The sequence below is a fragment of the Panthera uncia genome, assembly GCF_023721935.1.
Source record: "Panthera uncia isolate 11264 chromosome A3 unlocalized genomic scaffold, Puncia_PCG_1.0 HiC_scaffold_11, whole genome shotgun sequence".
NCBI classification, from domain to species: domain Eukaryota; kingdom Metazoa; phylum Chordata; class Mammalia; order Carnivora; family Felidae; genus Panthera; species Panthera uncia.
The window spans coordinates 56,852,490-56,870,264 of record NW_026057578.1 but is presented as its reverse complement, the minus strand read 5'-3'; the positions used below and the strand labels follow the sequence as shown (position 1 = coordinate 56,870,264).

The window sequence follows — 17,775 nt, the reverse complement described above, 5'->3', positions numbered from 1 at the left end:
ACCAAGGGAGAGGGTAGGACACCCCAGTCCCCGTCTTGACTCGGGGGATGACGGGACCTGTGGTAGGCTGGACATGCGGGCAAGGCTTGTCTAGGTCTAACGCAAAGTCACATGAGGACAGAGACACAGGCTTGTGAAGTGTTCGAGGTGAATGTGAAATAAAGTGTGTGGGTATTTCGTAAGGGTTTGGCACGTTTTCGGAATGATTCTGGCAGTCTGCCCAGCTCTGAGTTTCCTGTTCGTAGCTCCCCAAATGTGTCACTGCCGAGGATTAAAGCCCCTGTAGGCTCTGACACACACATCACTCAGAGTATTTCTCCTTTCTTTTAGCCTCAGTACCACTGGGTCGGCCGACAAGATGTGAGGTACCGTCTGGTGCTGCACGAACCAGATCCAAAGCTCTTTGGAGAGAGAAAAGAGGAATTAGCAAGTCTATCCAGGGCTGACATCAAAATGCACTTTTGTTTTTAATAACCAACTGCGACTCAGCTGACTTATTTGGGGGAAGAAGCCCTGTGGGCTTACCCTTGGAGTCACCACCTCCTGTGAGGCCAGCCATCCCCAAATGTCCCTACGATGAAGAAAGGACATGGTAAGATGATTAATTGCACTTCTGGTTTTTGTTCCCGTATTTTTTCCTCTTTTTCTTTTTGCTTACTTACACATTGAGAAAGTATTTAGGAGGAACAAATGGAATTTGATAAAACTGATAATGTTATGCTGTTTGTTGAAAACAGGATTTTTAAGGATTTCTTGGAGTTATATGGCTCTGTTGTAGCCATATTTGACCTAGAGATGTGTCTGTGAGTCATATGAAGAGGTCATCTATGATAAGGTATGTTTTACTGTCTGGAAGATTAACGATGAGTGATATGGGAAATATATGCTACTTATAAACCGTAAATAGTTGCATGAATTTGGGTAAATTGTGAGGTTTAAGGGACGGGTATTATAAATGAGAAGCTTTAAAAAACATTGTTGTTGATGTTAGAATTAAGACTTATTTTATCACTTTCCATTAAGTTTTGTCAGTTTTAGAGGGGCGCAACCTGGGCCAATGTTTGACTGAAGGCCTTGCATTACTATTAACAGACATCCATTGGTTGCATTTAATGTTATAATGTATTGTATTAGCAACACTTGCAGGAGCTTCCTCCAGTAAGGGCTCAAAATGTAATCTTAAAAGCGCAACCATTTTTTTCAGAGGCCTTACGAATGTTACACCCACAGCTGTAAGGAAGACCTTACACTCTCAGAGATTAGAAACATCCCCCGGTATTTCTTCATTGGACGTCCTTGACTTCCATAATACTAGCAGTAGCATTGTTGTGGGAAAGAATAAGAAAATGGGATAGAATCTGGAAGATTAAAGAGAAATGAGAACACCAGGAGGAGAGCAAAATGAGGTTTACCGTTCAATTCAATTCAATTCAATTCAATTCAATTCAATTCACGACTCTTTGCTCTTACGCAAACTGCTAGTAGGTACTGTGGTGAGGAAGGATGTTTTCAGAAGGTGCAGCTGATGACCAGCTGGTTTGTGAATCAGGCGACCCACTCACGGGTGGCTGGAGACCACCAAATGTGCTGGAGGCCAAGGAAGGATCTGTGCTTGCTGGAAACGTGTGAATCTGCTGGGGACAGGAAGGAGATAATGCTTCCTAGAAAGAGCAGGGAGTGCTTCTTGAGGTGATTTAAACCTTCCTGATCCTGGTGATGAACTTCAAGAGATACTTAGGGCCTTTCTCAAGGCCACATGCAGGGGTTAGTCTTCTATCCCTCAACCCCTTCTGGGCACATGCCTGTTTGCTTACTTAGGAGAAAACCTTGCCAGGCATGGTTGAGGAATGGCTGAGATTCACTTCTAAAATGTGCCCTTGCAAAATTGGCAAATCGACACGCATCGCCCATGCTCACTGTCAGATACAGAATAAAGGACATAGATCAAGAAAAAAGATAAAAGATAAAAACCTGTCACTGTGTGAATAATGCTGTTAACATTTTGGTGCGTATGTTTTTTCCCCGATTGCATTTGCATTTAAAAGAAAAACATCCTTGTACTGTACCTGCCGGTTTATTACCTGCTTTTCCCTTTTGGGAATATATTGTGATCATCTCGCCATGCTAATGAATTTCTTTCTACAAAAGTTGTTTGATCACATTATATACAGAATTTAGAAATCATGTTGGTAGATATTTGATTGTTTTCTTTTTTATTATTAACCTTACAAGACTGATGTACTCACTAACCTTTCTATCTCTTCCTGATTGTTTCCTTGGACTGTCTTCCCCAGAGGGAACACCATGGAGTCAAAGGGCATGAGCATTTTTGAAGCTCTTGGTCCCTGCTACGAAATTAATCTAGGAAGGTGCTATTCATGTATATGCCCTCCAGTTCTGTACAGATACCATTTCCCTCACACTTTCACTAACACTGGGGTTTGCCTTTTTTTTTTTTTTTTTAATGTGCTTGCTAATCTAATAACTGGCAAAGGCTATTTTGTGGTCTTGATTTGCTTTAAGAAAACCCTTTGTAAGTCCTTTTGGCTTCCTATTCTGCCCCTTTGGGTTCAGTCTCTTCTTGTCTTTTTGGTTATCAAAGCAATCATTTCTTACAGTAACTTATGCCAACCTAATTTCTGGGGACTTTGACCTCATTTGATGTCACTCAGAAGGTAGACTGAGATGTGGGGAATCAGAGGCTTTTGCTCTGAATTGCCACCATTTGAACAACCCAGGGCAAAACTCAGTCTTTATGATTTTACTTCCTTTTTGTCTATAAATTAAAAAAATTTTTTTTAATTTTTATTTATTTTTGAGAGGGAGAAAGAGACAGAGTGCAAGCAGGGGAGGGACAGAGAGAGAAGGAGACACAGAATCCAAAGCAGACTCTGGGCTCTGAGCTGTCAGCACAGACCCCAATGCGGGGGCTTGAACACATGAAACGCGAGTTCATGGCCTAAGCTGAAATCAGACGCTCAACCGATTGAGTCACCCAGCAGCCCCTCCGTTTTGTCTATAAAGTTCAAAAGTAAGGACTGACTTTTCATCCCACCATATGATTGTATTGGGAACATGGAGAGATGAGACAGAGGAAAGTTTTTTGAATAGAAAAAAAGGAAGAAATACAAAATGGTACTGTTATGATGGCTGTTTTGTTTATTTATATTCTTTTCTTATAAAGTATGTTGTTTTTGGAGAGCAGCATGCTGAAATTTTGGCAATGCGTTCTAATTCTAGACTTGGAAAGTGTGTGTGTTGAGAGTGTGCACACGTGTGTGTGTGTGTGTGTGTGTGTGTGTGTGTGTGTGTCTGTGTGTTGCAACATATTTCTTGGTTCTTGGATTCAGTCCTAGCATTTGGTATGTTCTAGCAGCATATGGACATACTTTAGATCGAAGATGGTTTCTATTTTGTTGCTTACTTATCTCACTTGAATGTAGGACAATGCACCATCCTTCTTATATTGCATTGTCATTTTCCACTTGCTTTGCTCAGTTCCCCCTTCTCAAAGGCGGGGCTTGTTTTATGTGCGTTTCTCTCTCTAGCACCTGGGCTGGGGGTTTGATACCTCGCGGTATCAGGCTCCACAAATGTTTCTTGAACGAGTCAACAGAAGGTAGCCAGGAACATTTTTACCCAACTCTGCCAGGAAAGGAATCACAGAAGAGTTTGGAAATGGTTTAATTTCATTTGGGTTGGTTTCCATTGTTATTGAGTAAACCTTTAAAGCTCTTAATGGGTATTAAGCAAATGAATACAAGCCAAGGGTAGAACCAGGAAAACGGAGATCATAGATTTGTAAGAGTAAGTCTCACAAATGGGCTTAGTGTGAGTATAAGAAGCTTTACAGGGGGTACAGAGTTTCACTCTGATCCTCAGCTCGGTGCTAGGCTATCAACATCAGAACCAAACTGATGCTTAGCAACGCTCTGAACTCGGTGCCGAATAAATAATAATGAGGGCTAATACTTCATAAAGCACTTAACTATACGTGAGATCTAGTTCTAAGTGCTTTGTGTATAAGGTAGTCACTGTTATGATCTTATTCTGCAGATTAAGAAGCTGAAGGACAGAGAAGTGATTTGCTCAAAGTCAGTGCACAGCTGGGATTCATGATGCAGTCTTACTTAGAACCCACAGGTTGGTGAGGGTAGGATTGACTGAACCCTAGAGACGATGAATGGCACGTAGATTTGGGACTGCTGACCCACCGACGATGTTTGTGCTGTCCAGTTGGCTACATAGCCACCGTTTACTGAGTTCCCACTAAGGAACACACACTGATCTGCATTCTTACATCATTATATGTCATCTTTTTCATAACATTGCAAAATTGGCATCATTATACATGCTCAGGGACCAAACCAACTCAGACTCTGAGAAGTTCGGCAAGTGGCCCAAAGGTGATGAGATGAGCTAGTGATGGGAGATCCCCATCAATCTATATCAAGTCCATTGAACTTCCTAGCCTCCATGCTACACTGGTCTGGACAGTTGAGTGCTGATGTGATGGATTCCTTGTCCAAAAGTGCCATGAGTCCCGTGCTACATTTGAAGGTGTCGGGCCTGGAAACACAGCCAGTTCATCCCCTCACTTGGGGATTGTGGGGAGGTGGGGTGCTCTGCCCTGTTCTCTCTGATTCTATGTGGGCCATTTTGAAATGGTACCTGGAGTTGATTTTCAGGCTGACATTCCCTAGCAGAATCATCCAATTTATCATCTCAGCCTAGACACGTTGAGTGTTTAATACATGGGGACACTTTCCCTAAACGTTCTATCCGTTGGGCCCCTGGTTCTGCACCAGGAATGTCCAAGAAATGTCTCCAAGGAAGCTAGAATGAAGTAAGGCAAGTACTAGCTTGGGAGAGGAGGCCCAGCTTTGTTTTCTCCTGGCAACTGACCTATCTTCTCTTCGTTTAGTTGTTCCAGTTATAAGATGGGGATAAGAATATAATTTAAAGTAGTATTTTATACAATTTTCTGTTGAACTTTTCAGTAAGATTTTGGAATTAGATTTTTTTTCCAACAAATAACATATAGTTTGTGTACTTTTGAATAGATAACACACAATTTAAAAGGGGTATCTAGTGAAGTCTTTCCTCTCTTTCCTTTTCTCGGACACCTCTTTCCCTCACTCTCACCAACAAGTAGCTAAACGAGGGTTAATAGTTTTTTTCCACCTTTCCCACACTGTATTAGTCAGGGTTCTTTAGAGAAACAGGGCCAGCAGGAGATACATATATCAATCTCCTATTGGTTTTATATATAAAATTGGGCATGTAATTGGGATCCTGAGAGAGCAAGAGCGAGAGAGATTATAAAGTATTGGCTCACATGGTTATGGAGGCTGAGAAGTACTACCATCTGCCGTCGACAAGCTGTAGGCCCAGGAAAGCAGGTGGCATAGTTTTAAAGCCTAAGAGCTGTAGAGCCAAAGGTGTAGATTCTAGCCCAGGTCTGAAGGCCTGCGAACAAAAAGCATGGAGGGCAAGAGAAAACAGATGTCTCAGCTCAAGTAGAGCTGATTCAACTTTTCTCTGCCTTTTTGTTCTGTTGCGACCCCCAAGGAATTGGACGATGCTCATGCATACTGGGGAGAGCCATCTGCTTTATGAGTTCAAACACTAATCTCTTCCACAAGCACCTTCCCAGACACACCCAGACACAGTCTTTAACCAGCTATCTGGGTGTCCTGTGGCTCAGTCAAACCGACACATAAAATGAACCATCACGCACACGGATGGTGTACCCTCCTCTGCACCCTATTCCATATCTGCATCTAGTGAGGTGCATTTTTAACCTTTCAGTGGACTTTTAAGTTGCTTGCAGTCTTTTGCTATTACAACCAGTGTTGCAATGAATAAGAGCCTCACCTGTGTCATTTTGCAGAGGGGCAAACAAGCGTATTTATTGGCTAAATTCCTAGAAGTGGAATTACGGGTCAAAGACTATGTGCATTTGTGATTTTGTATGTATTTCAAAATTGCCCATCCACGTACCACCTACTTATGCCAATGAACACTTCCTCTGGAATACTGGAGAGAATATTTCCCCATGCACTTGTCAACACAGTATGCCAGTCAACTGTTTTTTGTGTTTTTTTGACATTTATTTATTTTTGAGAGACAGAGAGAGACAGAGCATGAGCGGGGGAGAGGCGGAGAGAGAGAGAGGGAGACAGAGAACCCGAAGCAGGCTCTGGGCTCTGAGCTGTCAGCACAGAGCCCAATCCGGGGCTTGAACCCACGAACCGTGAGATCATGACCTGAGTTGAAGTCGGACGCTTAACCGACTGAGCCACCCAGGCTCCCCCCACCAGTCAACTGGTTTTTATGAAACTTTTGTGATCTTTTGGAGGGAGAGATTAACTCAGCTTGTTTTTAAATTTTTCATATCTCATGTCATGATGGAGGTTTCTTTTTTTAGACTTTATTTTTTAACAGCAGTTTTAGGTTCACAGCAGAATTGAGGGGAAGGTATAGCGATTTCCCATTTATGTTCTTCCCCCACACATGTATAGCTTTCCTCATTATCAGTATGCTCTCCCTTCCCAGAGTGGTGGATTTGTTACCATTGATGAACCGACACGGACACGTCGTTTTCACCCAAAGTCCATAGTTTACATTGGGGTTCACTTTCGCTGTTGTACTGTGGGTTAGATGAGTATATAATGACATGCACACATCACTGTGGTATCACACAGAGTATTTTCACTGCCCTAACGTCTTCGGTGTTCCACTTATTCATTCTCCCCATCACCACCCGACAACCTGGGGCAACCACTGATCATTTACTGTCTTCGTAGTTTTGCCTTATTCAGAATGCTATATAGTTGGAATCAAGGAACAGATTGGCTTCTTTTACTTAGAAGTGAGCATTTAAGTTTTCTTTGTGTCTTTTCATGGCTTGATGGTTCATTTCCTTTTAGTGCTAAATAATATTCCACCATCTGGATGTACCAGCTTATTTATCCATGCATCTACTGAATAATATGTTGGTGGTTGCTTCCAAATTTGGGCAATTATGATTAAAGCTGCTATAAATATCTATGTACAGGTTTTTGTGTGGATGTAAATTTTCAACTCTTTTATGTAAATACCGAAGGGCACAGTTTCTGGACTGTATGGTAAGTCTGTTTTGTAAGAAACTGCCGAACTATCTTCCAAAGTGGTTGTACCATTTTATATTCCCACCTGCAATGAATGAGAGTTCCTGTTGCTCTACTTCCTTGTCAGCATTTGTTGTTGTCAGTGTTCTGGATTTTGGCCATTCTAATAAGTATGTAGTGGTATTGAGATTGTTTTAAAAACTGTTTGTGATCATAAGTTTTGGTTTACTCAATGATTGTTTTTTTAGGCCTTGCTAGGTGTCTAGCCATGAGACACCATAGCGAGTGAGGGCAGTCTGGCTGCTGCTTGCAAAGGCGGCACAAAAAAGCCGGGCAGCAGCACATCTACCAATAGTGATTAGCACCATGAAAGAGACAGACTGCTGCTAAGATGGTGACTGATGAGCCAAGATCTACATTAGCTTGGTGATGCAGGTCCTGGTGGAGGAGGGCGGGGTCTGAGGCACACAGGTGGAGGGCAGAGGGTTCAGCACAGTAGAGCCCTGTTGAAGGAACAGAAGAAGACATGTATAGGGTTGGTCAAGTATGAGGGAGGGCGCTTGGAGATGAGCTTGGAGACGGGCAGGGGGCAGATCATGGTGGGCATTTGCGGCCATTGTTAGGAGATTGGCTTTTATTCTGAATTTCAGGTAGCCTTCAGTCATGGGCTGGAAAGATAGTGACAGAGTCTATAAAGCCTTACGCTGTAGACCATAATAGCTCATCTGGATAGTGGATGTCATGGGCAGAAGTCGTTGCATTTGCCACAAGAGACAGTGACATGGCTGACATGTGGTAGAGCGTTGGCACCCAAGATACTTCACTCTTTTGCCCAGCCCTGAATTCCTGTGTGTGTGACAAGTGACAAAAGCTTTGCCCAAACCATGACATGGAGATGTTCCACAAAAATACATTCTACCTCTCCCAGAAGTAAAACTCAGCTTATAAGGACTTTCTCCTTCATTATCTCACACCTCGCTGAATTAACTGGTTGTTTTCACAAATCACTGTTGCATTTCCAGTCTGGGCCAAGCACTGTACTGGGTGCCCCCAGGAGGAAAAGGAAGAGGAAGTGGGAGGGAAAATAGAAAGCTTTAGAAAATGTGCAGCAGTTTACAGTCTGGCTTCTAGAGAATCAAATGTCAACAACCAAAAGGAAGGCAGGAAAGGAACAGCAAAAGGGCCCTGCACCTTTCAGCTTCCAGATAAAAACTCTGACCTCATGGTGTGGGCCATGTATGTGCTTCTCCCACATCCTTCTCTGGAGGTACAGGTAGGGTTATCATTCTAACTTTAGAGGTGAAGAATAGAGAGCTTTCCTTAAGACCACTGAGTGAGCAAGGGGTGGAGCTGGGACTGTCCCCTGAGCACCGAGACCATGGCTTTCTGTACTCCATAATAAAGCAAATACCTAAGTTTTATTATCTGGGGAAGACCCTGAGGAGAGGTTTTCCCTCTACTATGCCTGCTTTTCCACCCTGGTCCTTCGGTTCCATTCTTATGGGGCTACTTTGCTCATGAGTTTGCGATGCTGGGAGGGCTCTGCAGAAGGGGTATGGATGGACCGTGCCCTTGGGTACCTGATGATAAGGCTCCAAGTTGAGAAGAGCCTCCATCTTGTAAAGAAACATAAGAGAACAAGACAAAGTATTGATGATTGGGGGGGGGGGCACTCAGGCCTGTATGCATGGCACAACTGGTCATTTGTGGCCAGAGCAGAGTGGGGATTAATGTATGTGCATGGAGGGGCACCTGGAATGAAGACTCCATGAACTTTGGCCCTGAAGAGGTGTTAAGGGATGCAGGCTTCCATGGACATAGAACATCTGGATAGGAAATTGGAAGGCTGTAGGTCAGTTTCATAAGCTCAGGAAGCTTCTCCTCCTGGTCCCGGGAAAAGAGGCAGGGTTTCCTTCTGAGAGGAAGGGACTCCTCAGGTGAATTCTAGGTGCTCAACCAACCCAGACAGAACTGTCCAGTTGAAAGCAACTTGGGGAAGGGACTGTCAAGTGATAATGATGGGTAAAAAAGGAAGCAAAAGGGATATATACCAAAAAGCAAAACAAAAAAAGTCCAGAAACATTATTTGTAAAATTTGAAATGTGTCTAAACATACTTGTTAAACATAGTTGAAATAAATATCTTAGGATTCCTAGATTTTTAGGCTTTTTAGTTTTCTTATATCTATGTTCAATCAGTCCATAACAATGGCATTATTTGCTTTAAAGACTGAAATTTCAGAAAGGATTTTAGCAAGTTTGATGTCTGAAGACCTCAGACATTCTCGGGCTCAATGAATGAATAATGACATTGTTCTAACATTAACTAGGTGATGGCATGTGTGCGTCTTTTGTGGATGTCTGCCTCTTTTTATAGTTTGAAGGGGTATTATTGGACACAGCCATGCTTATAAATTATCCCATCTTGTTTCTAAAGATACCAAACCTCTTGACAGTGAGCCCTTTCTTGGTTGAGGTAAGCAGTGTTGCTTTTGATGACCGTAGCCACTCAGTCAATTTTGCCGACAGCATATTCCAACATGGGTCACAAAACCAACACATTCCAAAGCCATGAGTGCACCCCCCCAAAAAACTGATGTGGTTACCCTAACTCTATTCCCGGAGTTAGTGAGAGGGTAGAACTTGACTGGAAATCCTCGGGCAACTTTTCTTTTATCTTTTGTTAGGTCTTTTGTTGTCTGTGATTTCATTTTCCCACCTCTTGATCTCTTTGTTGTAGGCTGACTAGCCGCCACACTCTTCTGGAAATACCAACAATGTAGCACCCTCCTCCCCTGCCCCTGTTGGTCTCCTCCCCATGATTTCTGGGTGCTTCTCAGATATTACTTGTGTTCCTTACATGGATTTTATTATTTTTAATTTTTCCTGAAGGAGACAGAGACCCAGAGACAGCAAGTAGTTTCTCAAGATGTAGTGAATGATTAACAGGAGTCCAGATATAAACACATGTCTGCTGGAATCCCAACATTCTTTGTATTTTGTTGTACTGAAATGGTAAGAGAACTTGAAGAAGGGAAGCACTGGTTTATGGAATCATTCTTCTTCTTTTTTTTAAAAATTTTTTTTAATATTTTTGAGAGACAGAGAGAGACAGAGTATGAGTAGGGAAGGGGCAGAGAGAGGGAGACACAGAAACTGAAGCAGGCTCCAGGCTCCGAGCTGTCAGCACAGAGCCTGACGCGGGGCTCAAACTCACGAACTGCGAGATCGTGACCTGAGCCGAAGTCGGATGCTCAACCAACTAAGCCACCCAGGCGCCCTTGGAATCATTCTTCTTAAGGTGTAGTTGAAGTAGTCACATTTTTATGAGTGTTGATGTTTTTCAAAGTTTGTTCACATGAAGCACATGATTAAGGTTCCCTCTTTCCTCCTCTGATATGGATTTATCACCCAAATTGGCACATGTTATCTGTAAGCTAGTTTTTTAAAAAGGTATCATGTGCAAGGGTTATTTTCCATGCTCTGAAATAGTCAGTAGAAAATTTTTAAACTAAAATCAATCTAGATGAAATATACATAATAATAAGGTACAAATTAACTTGATAGATATTTCTCTGGAATGATTAAACAGACCCTGCCTGAAGTAGGTGGGAAAAACCTGATTTCACAAATAGTATCATCTGTCCATTAAAGAATAATCTGTATATCAAAAAAACAACAACTGATAACAAGTGTTGGCAAGATTGTAGAGAAAAGGGAAGCCTTGTGTACTGTTGGAGGGAATGTAAATTGGTTATGGTTACTACTGAACACGGTATGGAGGTTCCTCAAAAATTTAAAGGAGAACTACCATGTGATTGAGTCATCCCACATCTGGGTGTATATCTGAAGGAAGTAGAAACAGGATCTTGAGGAGATATCTGCACCCCCATGTTTACTACAGCATTATTCACAATAGCCAAGATACGGACACAACCTAAATATTTGTCAGCAGGTGAATGGATAAAGAATATGTGGTATATATATGCAATGAGATAATATTCAGCCACGAGAAAAGAAGGAAATCCTGCCTTTTGCAACAACATGGATGAAGCTTTAGGGCATTAGGCTAAGTGAAATAAGCCAGACAGAGAAAGAGAAATGCTATATGACATCACTTACATGTGAAGTCTACAAAAGCTAAACTCAGAGCAACAGAGTGGAGGAGTGTTGTTCTTAAAGGGAAATAGATTTTGATCAAAGGATAAAAACTTCCAGTTGTGAGATTAACACATTGGGATCTAATGTACAGCATGGCTATTAGAGCTAATATCATGCATTTGAAATTTGCTAAGAGCAGATCTTAAATGTTCTAACCATAAAAAAAGAAGTGGTAATTATGTGATGGGTTGGGGGTGTTAGCTTATGCTATGGTGGTAGTCATTTTGCAATATATAAATGCATCAGATCCACACCTTGTGCACCTTAAACTTACACAATGTTATACGCCAATCATATTGATATTCATGTACCTATACATATAATGTAGCTGGCAATGCAAAGATTCGAGGGATTTCTTTCCTAGAAGGAAAATACGTGGTTATAATCACTGGTGATAGAACGTGTACTTAGACTTAGTTGACTTGAAAAATCTCATGTGAACTTACCACGACTACCTCTTTTTAATAAATTTCCCTCAAGATTTAAGCATTTCTCTAGATTAATATGGTGGGTTACTGAGCTGACTCGTAAGGAGAAGGGGCAGTTCCATTTTTGCTATTGTAATAACGTGGGAAATTACACCCAACATCATTCACCATGCTTGAATATTTATCATCAACCTCAAATTCTGAGTTTTATTTAACAGCAAGATTAGAGTTCTAAACTTCTTTTTCCCAGTTGAAACCTTTAGTAACTTTGGTATGACAGTGTGACAAGTGTACAGAAACTACATCCACAGGAAAGCGAAAAATGCTACGGGGAGGGGTGGTGGAGACAGGTACTTCCTTTGGTCTGGAACTGATGTATTGATGTCCAGATTATAAATTACTGTTCTAGGGAAACCTGCTGTGTGTGACTAAGTCCCTGAGGCTCAACTCTCTTTCTTTGCCTGGCCACAGTAGGCTGGGTCCATGTAGAAAACAGGTTTTGCTGTGTTAGCGAACCATGCAGTTCTGTGCAAATTGGATATACGTCTGCTGAATAGGATCATCCTCTATGGTCTAGGCCAGTGGTCGTCAATCCTGGCTGTGTATCTGAATCACCTGGGAAGCTTTAAAACATGCTGATGCCTGGGTCCCACCATCAGAAGTTCTCATGTGATTGGTCTGGGACACAGCATCAGCACAGGGATTTTTAAAAGCTTGCGAGGTGATTATACCATGCCACTGGTATAATGTGGGTTGAGAACCACTGACCTGGGATGTAGACAGCCATAAATTCAGTAAATTACCTGAGCAAACAAGAAGCTGGCTGGAGCAAGGCTGTCCAGAGCGATTGCCACATCCTGCCTGCTGGGGGAATTTACATCCATTTCCCAGAAAACCTTGTCCCTAGAAGTTACTTTCAAAGGCTCTCCATCCCATCAGTGTGGGTGGAATTTTCTAAGGCACGGTGGGCATTAGTCGTGTAAATGTAGCCACTGTGTACTTATTTGGCAAAGATTCACATGTCTGCTCTGTTCAAGCTATAGTCAGAGAAAGAGCCTACTTTTAAGAACTTGAGTATCAGGGCAGTGAAGAACTCGTCCAGAATGAAGTTGGGGTTGCCAGTGCCATCAGAGAGGGGGAGGTGAAGCCAAGGGTTCAGAGGAGGGGAGAGAATCCCCCCTGGTTGGAGGAGTGGGGAGGAAGGCATGAGCTGGAGGAGGAAGAGTGACTTTCTCTGTGGAAGGAAAGAGGTAGCGACTGGGGAAGTTGGCGAGGAGGCAAACACTTGCAAAAGCTAGAGTCCAGGGAGACCCGGGCGGGTGTAGGACCCGCAATGGAGTGGTCTGGCCTCATCCCAGCCGCAGTGGGGGCCCCTGTGTGGCAGACTTTGACTGCCAACGTTGAAGCAAAGAGTGAGTAGGGACTTGCCTAGTACTATTTATTCAGCTAACGTGGATGGTTCAGAAGAAAAGTGTGTTTTGGTCTAACCATCCTTTTTGATAAGGTGGAAAAGAAGCCCACATAGGTTACCCAGTTTTGCACTGGCAAGGTAAGTGTATTGCATTTGGTGGTTCAGACTCTTCTAATTGCCTTTTCTCGAACTGCTAAAGCTTCCTTTGTTCTTCCCCAGTTCTCCTGAGAAAACACTTAAGAACTTCCCCCTCCTCCCCCCCACACAGGATCTTGTCTAAAGTAGTAACAGTGAAACTCTGAATATGAGAAGATTAGGTGCAGCCATTAAGAGGTTTGATGGTTTGCACAGTCTTTACTTAACAATTTGGGGCCATATTGACTCTTAAGTAAATATGGCAACTGCTTTTCTTTTTGTTCTTCTTCTTTTCAAAATACAAAAACAAACTTTAAAAGTAAGGCAGATTTTGGAATAAATGGGCAACATACTTCTGCAAATGATGTTTCTGGATTAATTTTACTGCATCCGAATGCTCTTTAGTGTATTTGGGGAATTTTATTAATAAGAAAGTCTAAGTGCTGCTAGTGAGTCAGCCTCTGAGACATCAGTACTCCTATAGTTGAGATCACTTTGTGTGAGTCTGACTTTAAAGCATCAAAAAGTATTTAATGAGTTCTCTGCACTGGGTTCGGCGCATTGGAGAATACAAAAAGATAAAATGAAAATGAAAATAAAAATAAAAATAAAATAAAATAAAATAAATAAAATAAAATAATAAAATAAAATGAGGAGGAAGGACATTGTCCCCAAAACCTCTGGGTTTGCTTTTTTTGTCCCTTTTGCACAGTGGAAGAAACAAATCGGGCAAATCGGGAAATCATGGCAGCAGACTTCCGACACTTGATCCTAATGTGTTCACGATCAGGCTACATTTTTCTAAATAAAATTTGCACATCTATAGTTTCTTAGTTCTGCTTCTTACTGTTCTCATGTTAATTTATTATCCCACTGCAATACGTGTTTGACCCAGTTTGAAAGAATCTAGTGATAAGTGGGGAAGGAAAAAAAAAAACCTTTAAAAAAAGGTTTAAACCTTTAAAAAGGTTTAAAAAAAAACACCCTCAAAATGGCTTAAAAAATCTTTAAAAGGTCTTTAAAAAGGTTATGCTTCTTTCCCTATGAATCTTAGGTGCGTGACAAAGTAAATGTTAACAAGTCTTAGTTTTAACATCTTGGTTTTAAATGTTGGGCAGTGTCGTCCCATATCCACATGTTTTCTCATCACACCACATGTCCAATTTGGGATGGGGAAGAGGTCCTTACTCTACACTTGAAATCCTAATACTTTCTCTGCCCACCTTTGGGGGACCACAAATAACAATGCCAAGCACCTACCATATGCCAAGTATCACAATAAACACTTTTATCTGTGTGTTTGCCATTCTGGAAAGGTGACAGAGGGGGCATGAGACTGATGAAGAATATTTGGAAATAGAGCTGGAGGCACCTTGGCCTCTCCTGTGAGTTAATGCTGTTTGTGGCATTGTCGTGCATGGACGTTTCTTGCTTAGCTCTCTTGTTGACATCACAAAATCAAGTGATTGCGTATATTACTGTTAGTTATCTCTGACTTCTCAGATCATTAAACAGCCTCCAACATCTCTCTTCAGTTACTTCTGTACTCAGATTGCTGCCTTTGGGTCTCTATCCTATCTTTCTTCTGGCACGTTCCTGGCATGTTTCTTCTGGCATGTTATTTTTATCAGTAGGTTAATCTCACCTTGTAACTCAAGGACTCAAGACAGCTTATTGCTTATTTAAATGTGTGTCCAAGTCTGTATGGCCCCTTGGGGATGTGTCATATGGGCTTCTCAGAAATGGTGTTTGTGGGTGGGGGACACTGCTGGGCAGAAAATATTTATTTTGTTCCGAGCACTTGAGTTTCAGAAGTTATATCCTCACTTATTAAGACTTTGGAGGAGTGCTGAAGCTGCTACCTCCTGAGAGTTTTCCACCAAAATCAGTCCTCTGGCATGGTAAATAATGTTTTGCAAAGTATCAAGAAAAGATATATAAATGAATATTGCTCCAAATAAACATACAATTCTGGAAGCAAAGAAAACATTTGTCAGAGGGTAATGGTAAAAACAGTAACCTTATGCTCAAGTTAGGTTGAACCTTGTTTCCAATAACTCAAGCATACCTTGAAACAAACTCCTTACTGTATTTTAAAAACATGCCTTTGTCTAAGGAGGGTTTCCCTTTTCTAATTTTCTGCTGAAAATTAGAAAATAAATTGTGTGTAGTCGGTGAGTTATTGTTCTGAACTTAACTGCATCAGATTAACTTCTGGAACTGAAATCCCAATGACACAATTTCACAGTGCGATTGTAATGTTTGTGTAAGCTCCAGGTGTTGAGAAAGATGTAAGGTACATCTGGTGCCAATGGCCTTCTCAGCCTGGCAGGGGCAGAGTTTGGAGTCTTAATGGGAATTACATAACAAGTGCAGACCATTAGCTCTTAGCTATGCAGGTGGATTTTAGTTATAACTCATTCTCATGGCCAGAAATCCCTTCATGGCACTCTGTAATGGCTGTTTCGGGAACTCAGGTGGACAAATAGTTTTGTCTTGAACTAGCTCAATTGGAATTTCCCTCTGAGGTCTCAATGCTTTCAGGTCTCACTGACTCACGTGCTTAATTTGATTAGATCAGCCTTCATCTCTGTCATGGGGTCCTTCATGTTAAAATACTTCAGCACAGAGACTTTGATGTGGGTGTTATGTGAGTGTGTGTTATGATTGTTGTATGCTTTTGTGTATGTGTGTTGTATGGGTGTGTGTTTTTATGTGTTGTGTGTATGTTGTATGGCTGTGTCATGTGCCTGTTTTTCGTGTGCTGTGTGTGTTGGTGAGTGTTGTGTGTGAGTGTGTATGTTACATGTGTATTGTGTTTGCTGTGTGCGTTTTGTATTTTGTGTGTTGTGCATATCTGTGTGTTGTATTTGTGTTGCGGGAGTGCCCAGAACTTAGCATATATTTTACTGGGTGCTTGGTAAATACTCATTAAATGAGGCAAGGGCATAATTCCTGCTCCCATGAAGCTCACTGTATAAACTCACAGGTTGGATTGTCAATTTCTTGAGAGTAGGGTCTAACTTGTGTTATGACACCACTGGCATACGATAAGTATAGGGGCTCAGACGGGAAATATATATCATGTAGCAAACTACAGTCTTGCTCTCAGGCTCAGTCTTCTTGAGGCAGACATTTTCCACATTCACTTTCTCACGTACTATATTATTTCCTTCTTTATTATGTTTACTCTTTATTGTCTGTCTACACTATGTAGAATGTAAGCTCCATGTGGGTAGGGATTTTGTGTGATTTGTTCCCACATACATCCCAAGTACCTAGAACACTGCCTGGTATATAGTATGTGCTCAATCACTGTTTATTGAATGACTAAATGTAAGAGGAGTTCTAGTATGTTCAGTACAAGTCAAGGTTTTTAGCCAAATAGAGACGTTATTATCTCTGTCATAGTTTGTGTTCAATCTCAGTAACTCTTCGTAAATAGCCTTTCAGGGTCTCTCCCTCTTGCTTTTCTCTGGTCCTCTCCCTAAGGTAGATCTAGCATCCTCTAGGGATTGGTTCCCATGCCAGCATTGTGGAGGGGGCCCAACCCAATCTGGCCCTGGTGAGATGTCTCATTCTGTTTTGTCATTGGTGGTAGCCCTGTCCTTGGGTCCCTGCTGTGTTTTGTCTACCACGTGTCTATTGTGGTGTGACAGGTCTCACCTGGGTGTAGGCCATCAAGTCACCCAGTACTGATGACTCTGGGTATTGGTGTAGATGTGAGGCTTCTGGACTCCAGTCTTCTGGTGCCAGAAACTCTCAGCAGCTTCTCTCCATCTGCTGGTGGCACCTCTCTCAGCTCTGCAATTCTCCTTGCCCAGCTGGAAGCCAGGTCTCAGTCTGCACCCACCTTCTCTGAGGGAATTGCTGTCTCCCCAGGCGACCTCAGTGGGGAGGAAGCCACCAGCCCTTTCACCGCAGATTTCTATTCCCCCTTTCAGTTGTGACTGTAGGAGTTAAGCTCTTGCTTTCTCCTTTTTCTCTTTCTGTGGGCTCTTTCCATCAGCTTCAGGACATTCCCTAACCATCTGTGTGGTAGAGGGTCTCCACTGCTTTAGTCTAGCCCTGCTTAGTCTTTGGTTCATGGGTCCAGTCTTCCTCCCTGACTCTTAAGATGCAAAGTCCACTTGAGGAGTTCCAAACAAATACCTTTTTTTTCTCAACAAAGCCTTGCCATTTCCCCAGCGTATTTGAAGATACATCTTGCAATAGATGATAGGTCATAGTTAATTGGCAGCATTTTCTTCTTTTCTATTACACATCTTACAATTAATGACATTTTAACTTAGGCTTTTTTTTGGCCATGGCCTTAAACTGTATTCTGGAGTTCAAAGATGAGCGATGCCTTCTTTGTTCTAGCCTCCATCTTCCTCTTCCCAAGGTAATAGATGCCTCTTCTTCAAAGGTATGAAACCACTGGGCAACCAGACACAAAGGGTGATCCTGGAAGAGTATACATTGTTATATATTCAAGAAATAGAAATCCCCGTACATAGGATTACTCTCTGAATTAATATAAGTGGGAT

The 17,775-nt window shown here is 42.0% G+C and overlaps 1 protein-coding gene across 3 annotated transcripts in view; it reads left to right on the top strand.

The window, feature by feature from the left end:
- The first annotated feature begins 253 nt into the window (after window positions 1-253).
- Window positions 254-17,775, top strand: part of IL1R1 (interleukin 1 receptor type 1) — a 78,551-nt gene continuing 61,029 nt past the window's right edge. For 2 of the 3 annotated variants that reach the window (XM_049651280.1, XM_049651275.1), the window contains exon 1: window positions 254-835. The gene's annotated coding sequence lies outside the window, so the exon portion shown is untranslated. The remainder of the gene's footprint in view (window positions 836-17,775) is intronic. The other variant, XM_049651277.1, reaches the window with a different exon arrangement.